The sequence below is a fragment of the Montipora foliosa genome, chromosome 1, assembly GCF_036669935.1.
Source record: "Montipora foliosa isolate CH-2021 chromosome 1, ASM3666993v2, whole genome shotgun sequence".
NCBI classification, from domain to species: domain Eukaryota; kingdom Metazoa; phylum Cnidaria; class Anthozoa; order Scleractinia; family Acroporidae; genus Montipora; species Montipora foliosa.
The window spans coordinates 7,032,336-7,041,110 of NC_090869.1; the positions used below are offsets into that span (position 1 = coordinate 7,032,336).

At 39.3% G+C, this 8,775-nt stretch overlaps 1 protein-coding gene across 12 annotated transcripts in view; it reads right to left on the reverse strand.

The window, feature by feature from the left end:
- LOC137974416 (visual pigment-like receptor peropsin) overlaps positions 1-6,800 on the reverse strand; it is a 21,361-nt gene extending 14,561 nt beyond the window's left edge. The window contains exons 1-3 of one of the 12 annotated variants that reach the window (XM_068821370.1): positions 6,730-6,800; positions 4,074-4,180; positions 3,163-3,198 (exon numbers count right to left, since the gene is read on the reverse strand). The gene's annotated coding sequence lies outside the window, so the exon portion shown is untranslated. Of the gene's footprint in view, positions 1-3,162; positions 3,199-4,073; positions 4,270-4,297; positions 4,311-6,034; positions 6,158-6,674 lie in introns of those variants that run through there. The other 11 variants (XM_068821386.1, XM_068821402.1, XM_068821394.1 and 8 more) reach the window with 11 other exon arrangements.
- Between the last annotated feature and the right edge of the window lie 1,975 nt (positions 6,801-8,775).

Genomic DNA, 8,775 nt, shown 5'->3' on the forward strand with positions numbered 1-8,775 from the left:
AAATGAATGTAACGAATGTAGCCCAACATAGCGGACGGTCACGTTTCCCGGAGCTCTTCTGTTATCGCTCTTTTTTCCTCGGCATCATTTATAACGACGGAAGATTACCTTTCTCAGTCCACTGCACTACTTGTTTCTAAAACAAACTTATCATTTTTGTGAATGTGTAGTTACTAGCTTTTGCCAAATGCGAGTAGTGCATAGCTTTATGATATTTTTATACAAAATGCAAAATAGAATTGAAACTGAAACTGAAACTGTTTCGAGGACAGGTTTTGGTGCACCGCAATGGCCGATTTGGAGTCTGGGATGTATGGCCTACCTAAAAAAGTGCTAACGGCAAATTTAACTTCCGTCCCAGCGTGGACGAACAGTCGCCATGATGAAAGTTTACAAGGTGAGAGAGTTATTTAAGTGCTAGATTGAGCCGATATCCCAACTCGGATTCCACATTCCAAATATCTTGTTTAATTATCACTGGGGATATTTCTGAAAATCCTGCACCAAGCACGAATAAACAGATCTTTCCCGAGTTCTTAAAATCCATTGCTTAAAAACCACAGATTGCTCGAGTGCAGGGTCTGTGATCTCACCTACCACATCAGGTGTGTAAACGTAACGCCCTGTCTGTTCTTACGATTTTAATGAACTACCATTTGCTTCTCTGTCCGAAGAATCTTTCAAGTCTATGACAGGAACGGATCCACCTAACAACGAACTTCACAATGCGATTCTACCAGTGATTATTTGCATGAAATTGCCCAGGAAATAAATACCTCACCAAAAGACTTAAAGGTCGCTCATTTAAACATTTGTAGTCTACGTAACAAAGTCGAAGAACTGCGTGTACTAAAAACGATTTTTGGATATGATATTCTCACTATCATTGAGATCATGGTCTGCAGAGTGACGGACTAAAATTCATCCGCCGAGAATGCAAAGGAGCAGGTTGCATTTTATACTACTCTGAACATTTCAAGGTGATATACTGTAAGGATTCAATCAATGGCAACCTTGAAGCCACTTGGACCCAGATAAAGTTCCCTGTGCATAACAGGTGGTTTTCATGTTACGCAATCGCCACCAGTGTTGGTGGACGAAAACCAAAGATCTCTCATTAGCTCCTTTTGTTCGCCCACCAGCAATTGTACATTGCAGCAGCGTTATGTGTCTCTCTAGGGATTGGTTGCAAACCACCAATACATTATTTGGTGTGGTTTAAGGATTCGAAAGGCTGGGTCATGTAGTTCCCGGTGTTGTTGTCTATCCTTTGTGGTGTATCATGGTTGGGAGGTTTCTCGGAGATTCTAGCTACACCAAACTACTCTAAAGTCCGAGGGTAAATAAAGATATGATTGACTTGATTGTGACGACTGAGGTGAACTTAGTCAGTAAGAGTGGAGCACTACCACTTGATTTATCAGATCACTGCCTTATCTACGCAACTTTCAAGCTAAACAGCAAAAGACCTCCATCCAAAATTATCCTGACCAGAAATTTTAATCAACTTAATGAAAAAGATTTTAAGACATGTTGAGCGAACACCATTTCACATTTTAACAGTTTTCGAAGACAAAGATGATTCCCCGTGGGCCTGGGAGCAATTGTACCGTAGCGTTTGTGATCAACACGCACAGAGTTGTAAATTCACGAAGGGTCTCCTCCCCATGGATTAATAAACAAATCAAGCATAAAATTAATCGAAGGTTCAAATTATTTAAGAAAGTCTTTGAAACCAAAGAGCCTGACAAGTGGGCTGATTACAAAAAAACTAAGAAATGAAATAACATCTGACATTAGGAAGGCCAAATCAGCTTATTTTAAGAGGAAATTTTATGAAGTTAAAACCACCTCCGCCTATTGGAATCTACTGTCTAGAGCGACCAAAGCTCGAAAACCAATCGGTCCGTTGAAACGTGATGACGAGTCTCGCTGTTGATGATAAAGAGAAAGCTAACTTATTAAAGCGCAACGCGCCTAATGGTGGCCATGTAACCACCCAACAAACTTCACATTTGACAATTACGTGTAAATACGTCAACTCAACAACCCATGCAACGGTGTTCAGCTAACAATTACTGTCCGAATTTTGCAAGGAGACGTGCACGTGACTGTCAATCAAATTCACACATCCTGATTGGCGGACAGTTCGTAATATACTTTGTTAGGTGGCCACGGTACATCGGTGATCTACTTGAGGCTGTTAGTTTTGCATCTCCCTACATATAAGCTGACGACACGACCACCTTTTGTATAGGTGAGTCAGTGGACTCCGTCACCAATACGATCAATAACGCACTAAAGGAATTAGAAGATTTGCAGTTCAAAGAAACAACGTTAATTCTGGATAGGAACACATTATTTTTTTTTTCGCATTTCGCGCGTTAACTCTCTTATTCTTTTCTCATTTTATCGAGCCTCGCTTCTGCACGCTCTGAAACGAACACCGCTGAAACGTGGGCTCAACTGTAATCACAAGCTTTTGAACTCCACTCAGTCTTATTACTTTTATGAATTAACTTGTATATAAGCTCCACGCAGGACAATTTTCTTACCCCTGATGTTGCCATGACCAGCGAAAGCTCGTATTTTTAACTCTTATTCTTTACAGTAGTTACTATAAGGCCTTATTTGAACTTCAACATGATCATGATTCAGTAGAGCATCTGTATACAGTATACAGTAAATGAGATGTCTCAAAACGGAACATGCGATTACTGGTGGGGGGGGGGGGGGGAGTAGAAGCACCAAAGAGATCAATCCCAACTACCCCCTCAGGACTGTCCTATATGCGAAGAGCAACAAAAATCATGTGTCATAGACGCTACACGACAACCTTTATATGGTCTTGTATGGAAGGAGGTAATACTGAAACCGCGCGCCCTTGCTACCGAAAAATGTCGCGAACAGTAAGTGAACCAATTTGACTGCGTTACGGGGTTTGTTTCCGCACGTAAGCTGCAACGAAATGTCAGTTGAGTTGATTATCGTTTCTAAAAGGCGCGGAATGAGAAAAATTCATTGATTATAATTTTCAAACAAAAGAAGGATTATATATAGTCTATTGTCACCACTCAGCCATTCGGAACATTGTCTATACGGGCACATACGGTGAGTCAGTTTACAATGTGTGGTATGCCAGTCGTTTTAATTGGCAAATACCTGAATCACCATGACTACCCTTTTCCCGCGTTCAAACTGAAAAGGAATGCAGAAATTGAGATGAAATAAAATTGCCAAGGTTTAGCCAGTTTGAGCTTCTTAAGAAAAGGTTTTGAGCACCTCTATAGTGCAAAAACAACGAAGAGGAAAATAAAAACAAACTATTTAAGTGTTAATTGGAAGCAACGGGGCTCACAAAGACTATTGGTTAGACAAAATCAAGTCTATGCTTGAGAGTTTTACCAAAACTATTAATGTGTCTTCGTATTCTTTTCATTTCTCCGCCAAAGTGGAAAAACAGAAACAATTGAGCAAGCAAAGCATGTAATCACACCTCATCATACAGTGATCTTTATGAAAGAGTGAATGAAAACAGCAGGTTTGTTCTTCAGGGGAAATTTAAAAAAGCCATTGCAGATTTTTTTGATAATTTAAAAATGATAAAATCTTATTTAATGTATTGTCAATGAGCCTTCACTAGGTTGCGTTTTATTCGAGTTGCAACCTTTCAAGCATTAATTTTTAACTACAATGCATTAACATTCGTTTGGGTGTATTGTTCATAAATATTCAAATTAAGAAGCAAAACGCTTCTCCTTCCAAACTCGCAAAAAATGTCTCGTCTGCCGCGTTATCATCGCTTTTTCCTCAATTAAACGGCTAACGCCATTTTCTCTTTTATACAAAACGTTTAATTTCAACGCGAGGTTCAACTCAGACTAGAGTTCTTTAACTGTTTTCTTTAACACCAACCTTAACTGCGGTAATGATGCCTTTCATGTTGCAGGGAGGTTTGAAATTCAGATAATTTGCGCCCGATCACCGATATGTGTTCGAGAAGATCAAGCAAACTTCGTTATAAGGAAGGTTGACTCAGCAAAGCAAAATAGAATAACAGCACAATTCCATACCTTTCCCGTCTTCAGTTTCCTTTCCAGTCGACAAAGAAGTAAACCAAATTGCTGGGATCCTAAAACCAACGAGGTATGCCCGTGTATAGAAACATTCCTAAGCAACGCTGTTTCCAAAACAGTAAAAAAAAAAAAATCGACAACGTGTTAAGGGAACGAGCTAATTACAAATGCAAAGCATCGATTAGTGAAGAAATTGACAAAAAGAGGATTGTCCAACTAACAGTGAGAGATGAGTGCCCATCACATCATAAAATGTAAAAAAAAAGAATCCTGAGATCTTCATTACATCTCAATTATCAAACATTTGCGGAGTTAAAAGGAAACAGTGTTTAATCTCGCAATCAAATTGAAGAATTGAGATTATATTTCAGTTCTTAAATTTGATTGGCTTAGAACATTGTCTGAAATAAACACACGAGAAAGGTGTTCCTAAAATAGGGAACTCAAGTTTGTTAAATTGCTATGAACGAAATTTTAAGAAAAGGGAGAGCCTGATCTACTCGAAACAAAGTCTAAGGTGAAAATGTCGTGCCATTGTATTGAAGTGAAACATTGAAATTGATGACTAACAGCCTAAGGCGGTATTTACTTCCTGTTAAATGATGAAAATATTGTGCAAAACATTAAAATGCCACCTTGTTGACGCACAAAGATAAGTAGTTCTAAAATGAATGGAAGCTATTTTCAATCTACCGTTGAAAAGCAAAATAATTGACGCGTACGTTTTAAAGTTCAAAAGGTGATTCATTAATTGTCGGTGTGACTTTTCGATTCTTATCTATAAGAAGAACTTTCCAGTTTGAGTCAAAGGTTAAAGTAAACAATATTGTTTGCGAAGCAAACCTGAACTGTTAAAAGCTTTGGTAAAAAATGTTTGCAAAGTTGGACATTTTTGCCCGGAAACTTGGGCTAAATACTTTTTTATCTAAACTCGATTAACAGAATTTTTAAAAATATGGTGATCAATTTTCAAAGGGGCCGCATTCAAAAACAAATCTGCGTTAACCAAAGAATCGGATATTCACAGCCAAGAAAAGAAAGAGTAAAAAAGCTATTCACCCTCTGAAAACCGCATGAAGAAAATGCGACATTTCAACCTGTCTGTCAAAGGTGAAAACAGGCGATTTTCATATTTTCATATTTTTCTGTTATGAATGTGAAGTCCACCTCAATATATTCATATGGGAATGTACACTGAACAAATTTCGTATTAATGTTTAAATGCTAGAAGAATAAATCAAATATTAACAAAGTTGGAAAAAATAGAGATATAAAACAGCTTGACAAATTTCCTACTTTTTAGTCGAGCTTCTAAACGGCTCCACTGAGGGATCTGAAGGGATTCAAGAAGTGTCCACCGGCTATGGTTGTCTCTGAGTTGGTATTGCTTAATTAAGTTCTGGCTAGGTTTTATTAATACTGCTTTACGTGGTTGAATGACTTCACTTGACACTGATTTTCTCAAAAATTCCTGCGGGATCCTGTCTCAAGTTCTTTGGTTCCACCAGTGAATCACCGCGACGTTTCTCGGCTGATTACAGTTTGCAAATTCCTCTCCCTCCCTCCCCCCAACCTTTTATCTTTTGGAGTGACTTGACAGAAATTCGCTCCATTGTAGCCTTTTGCCGCATTCTAATGTGTTGCAACTCAGCAGTTCAGTCATAGGGGGAGGAGTTCGATTCACTGAAGGAAATGAGTTTTTTTCATCAATATTTTGACTTTACTGCTAACTAGGAAAAGAGGAGTATTTCGTCAGGTTCATCCTGATTGTTGTTTCCATGATCCGAAGGGCTCCTACTGGCTCTCAGCATTTCTAAGATTACCGAAATTCATGGGCACTACGTTTGTCTCTCACGATGGTTCCTTCAGTGAACTCTTAATTAAAAGGCACTCCGTTTATTTCGAGTATAAGATCCTTTAAGGATTAACTGTTTCAAAAGTTGAAATATTAAGCTTACCAGGAGCCTATGACATCATTGGGCTCCTGGCTTACTTGCATAGTCCCACCATTATAACGCCATTTTCCCCATTTCCTCTAAAAGTCCACCTCGTAATTGAGGTCAAATCGAATATGTCAGTCAGACATCGCGGCTCTCTGTAGGAGGATATAGGCGTAACTAACATCAAGAATCAACTGAATGGCATTACCACCAGAATCATATGACCATATGACCACAAGTCGTGTGATCTGCGAGAAATGAATAGCCGAAAACACAGTTCACATTTTAACATTGCCACGAACTTAAGTTATCTTTCCCTTTTTATAGTACTTGTACTATTTAGAATCAGTTGAGATTCTGTGTGAACGAAACGTAAAACGAATTAGTACGCAGGACTAAGAAAACAGGTTTTTCGCGTTCCAAGGTTAGTCTTTTGGATCGAAAACCGTGAAACGAAAATGAAAGAATGCACGACCCCCGGTTACTGAAAAAACCTGATGTTTATGGATTCCCTAGTTTAAAAATTTTGGAGCTCCTTGACGAGCCTCCAGTGATCAGTGTGTTTCAGTTGTCCAAAAACCAAAAACTAAGCAATTTGAAGGTTGTAGTACGTGAAAGCAAGAGACAAACGAACATGAAATAGTGATTCAACTTTTACCTTTAGTCCCTGTCTTCCCTGACAAACGAACATGAAATAGTGATTCAACTTTTACCTTTAGTCCCTGTCTTCCCTGAGGGTACTGCTGCAGCAGTATTAAAAGATGTTTCTGAAAGAGAATTATTTACTTTACCGAACAAACCATACATGCATGTGCGATGAATCACGAGTCATCACGAGATGTGGAAAGCGTCCTTTATTTTCAAGTGCATTGCAGCTGCAGCACGTCAAATGATAAGATTATCTTAACATGTAACAACCTGTTAATACGAGTTTATCTTTTTAATTTTTTATTTTTTTTAATTGACGGCTTCCTTCCTCTGACAAAACTATTCAATTTTTGTGTTGCTGGCAAACTGGTTTGTTAGCCTGAATTTCAGCCGCCTCTTCCGACACTCTGTGAGACGGTCACTTGGGGACAGAGGCGAGCGGAGGAGGCGGCTGAAATTCAGGCAACCAAGGTGGGATACGAGATGCAAAATACTATACATCGTGTAATTATCAAGAGATGTCCAGGCGTGTAAACCCTTCTGTGTTGATCACCACCGTGGCCATCATTGACATCTCGTGGTATAACAAACAAGAGAAAATATGTGCATTCTGGAACAAGCTTTTTGAAGTCTGGAGTAGTCTTTTCTCAATTCGAAACATTTAAAAGGAACACGAGGCTCAAAACTAATGAAATCATCTGTAAAAGCTACGACAAGAGCCCATGGAAAAATATCAAATGGCATCCTCACATGAAATTCATAGATTCTACCTTAATTAACTGTAAACAAATCTGAAGAATTTCCGTTGACAAAAGCAATGACTTTCCGGAAGCACGAGAAGGGAAGTCAACACATCTACACGCGAGCCATGTAGGAAGGCAACAAAGGCAAGTGAAAACTGGTTTGCCATTTGAACAAAACAGAGCCCTACGTAACCTGGGATCATGCGTACTTTTCTTTTAGACAAAACGCGAAAAGGGACGCCTGCTACAATTCAATTTCTTAACGAGTCGTCTGCCGCCCACCTGTAAAGAGTAATGTTATCTTGTGTCATGCTATAAATGTGAGCCAATCAGATTTTCCCGGAAATTACCTGCAAGTTGTTGCGAGACGACCAACACAAAATAGGATTCTAGCTGGAATGTCTGCGAAGTCAGACTTTATCCATGCAATCAAAGCTACTAGTATTTCCAGGACCCCATGTGGAGGAGCGAACAACAGACCGATTTATTTTTGGATTGAATTTACCGCGAATGAGACTCCCGTGGGCGCCCTAGACCAATCACAAGAAACTAACTTGGAATAGGTAGTCTTAAAATAGATAGGTCTGTAAAATGCCGTGACATAGGCTTAATATGGAAGTTGCTCGCTTCAACTCATGAGCTCCTGTGTTTCTGCAAATCCTGCTTGACAGTTGGTACGGTTTCTCGGATCAAACTATTAAGGAACAAAGAATTTCGAGATAAAATCACAAAAAAGATCCGAATCCTTCATGTTATCAGGCGCAATCGGCAACAGTACAATATAAAACATACTAATATCTCCAGCAGCAGCTACTCAACTATCATTTTGTTAGAAGTGTGTCACTATTAAAACTTTGATTAAAACCACTGTTCAGCGAACAAGGTCGAATTTCTCTGTCAAGCTCGGCTGATTCCCCGATTGTGGGAAGCATCAAGTTCTATTCGGCTCTTTTTTGATTCGAGATTTGTTGATTCCGAATATATTCCAAAGGACTTACCACAACTACAAACGTTTTCGAGTCGGGGAAAGTGGAACGATTCTTTTTTTTCTCTAGAATGTTCAGGACTGTAAATAACACTATTGCCAAATCCCATCCAGGTGATCTGGTGACGTCATTGCGCGAGACTGGGGAGAAATTTTTAATGCCGTATCCCAAAAGGCAGCACGCGCATCACTGTGAGGAGGTTGAATGATGGTGGCCACTACGCTCACGATGTTTGCTGTCGGGAATTGTTTTATTCTTCACTAATACCGTGACTTGAACTCATAATGTTGTTGTTAATATGGGAAATGTTGATTTGGACGGTTGGAAAACATCCTTCGACGGCAAATCTCTTCCGATTTGGATGGAAGCTTCGTGCAACAAG